This window comes from Belonocnema kinseyi, chromosome 2, assembly GCF_010883055.1.
Source record: "Belonocnema kinseyi isolate 2016_QV_RU_SX_M_011 chromosome 2, B_treatae_v1, whole genome shotgun sequence".
In the NCBI taxonomy this organism is placed as follows: Eukaryota; Metazoa; Arthropoda; class Insecta; order Hymenoptera; family Cynipidae; genus Belonocnema; species Belonocnema kinseyi.
The window spans coordinates 42,268,142-42,270,360 of NC_046658.1; positions in this window are offsets into that span (position 1 = coordinate 42,268,142).

A 2,219-nucleotide genomic window follows, 5' to 3' on the forward strand; every position below is an offset into this window, starting at 1 on the left:
GGTCAGGTTAGGATTTTATCTTATTTAAAACATTATAATGTTTCACGAAACCCCCAATGTTTCATCAAACTTTTCATCAGGCTAAATTTTCCCGAAACTTTACATCCCTACTCATCGTGAAAAACAAATTTCTGTTTTTATTGTACATTTGAATTTACCTTATTTTTCATGTATGACACTAGCAACTGCAAGATTAGATAACTTTAAACTTCCGCAGAAAATCTAGTGGAAATTTCTTCGAACCAACAGGCATCAATTTCGATGCAGACGGTCACGACTTAGTTTTTATATCCCGGCTTTGGTGGTTTGAATGTCATGTAGGTTTGGCTAACTTAAGATTTGGATATTATATCACGCCAAGTACAATTTTTTTTCCCCTAGTTTCCCCCAATAAACCTGCGTGGCTCAAATTTGTTGCAACTCACGTGAACACCGATTTCAGTGTACATTGGAGGATCGGCGATTTTCTGTGTATTAAATTAGTTGATTTAACTTATAACATTCTAATCTCATCAGTCACTTGACTTAGTGCGTGGCTATGATGTATAACCGGGTTTACTCAAGTAAAAGTTTAATAAAATGTAATTATTATACCAGTAAGCTAAATCCCTTTCGCGATAAGCGTAACTCACTCAGTTCCAGCCGATTATCCGGAAGTTCATATAAGAATAGAGAGGAAGGGAATTATATGTGGCAGTATGGGAAAGGACATACTCTCTAAATCTGAACCAATGAAATTTCACTGATTTTCAGTGAAATTTCCCTGATTCAAATAACTAGAAATGGGTCACTGAAATCCCAGTGAAGGGTTACTTATTGATTTAGTGAAATAATCACTTTTGAGGGTTGGCAGCACTGCACCATGTCAATTTAGCAATCATAATAGAATCATATTTAAGTACATTCAATCAAAGAGTCATAGTAAAAACTTAAAACCGATAAATATGATCAAATATTAAAAAAGGTGAAAAGTTTCGATGCTTTTAAATGACAAACAACCTCACATATTACTTTTATATCAAGATTGGACTGCCATATACACACCCGTTAAGTAGTACTTTACACGGAAAAAACGATATCGCAAGAACTGTAATATATAGCGTAATTCCTGCACTATATATCGTAATTATTACATTATAATAGCGTAAAATCGTGATATCGTACATTGCAAGATTTGAGATTATATTATTATTTTATTATATTATATATACGAGGGTTCTAGTAGTGGCCAAGCGATGTTAGTACATTTCAATACAGAGGTTTTGCGATATCATTGTGCGATGTCTTTTTCTCCGTGTATATACGAGTTAGACTATATTTTTCCTGCAGTTAATTCAGCAGACTTACAGCCCGAAAATTAAACAATTTATTCCAATAAGGTATTCTTTTTGCTATTTAAGTAAAAGAGTAAAAACAACGCTTAAATTAAAAATTTAAAAGGTTATGCTTCACATGATTTATTCTGGTGTTACTAAACAGATTAATGAATAAGTCAGAAATCGCTGATTAACCAGTGAAATGTCTAACTACTATTCCAATCAGTAAATTTTTCACTGATTCATATTTACAGAGTAGATTGATAGATTAATCTAGAATTCCCGTGCTGTTTATTTAAATACCACGTTTGTTCCTCAACACTGCTCTGACTTAGATCGCTGATAAATCTTCCTAGCAAGCACTCCAAGCGATGAGCTTTACAATCATTTTATAAAGCTCTCCACTCAGGCCCATTAGTATCCAAGATGTTTCGAATGAGGCGTCGTTGACTCCACTGACTCTCTTCATCATGCATTTCTCATAAACTGTTTGTCGCCCCACTCTTATGCTCTCGTATACATCTTTAACTCCCATTAAGCCTATGTATTTCCTAATGCAAACTTTTGCGACTCCTGACTAAAACTTTTCGTTACTTTCATCATTAATTTGAACATAACTAAAGGCGGTTAAAATGCAACTTTGGAGCCTAACTAGACTCACATACTCATATAGAATTGAATCTCTTAACAGTGTTTTAATGAGTGGAATTTAATAATCGTGTTATTATAGAGAGATTTTGATTATTGTCCTATTTGAAATAAGTACGAACGGGGCAATTTATACATGGTACGAGGGTAGAAAATATGTCCTTAGAATGAAGTATAAAAACAATTTTTTTTGGGTAATTTTTTTTTTATTTTTCAACATAATCTCCTTGGAGCTCTATACACTTGGTCAATCGC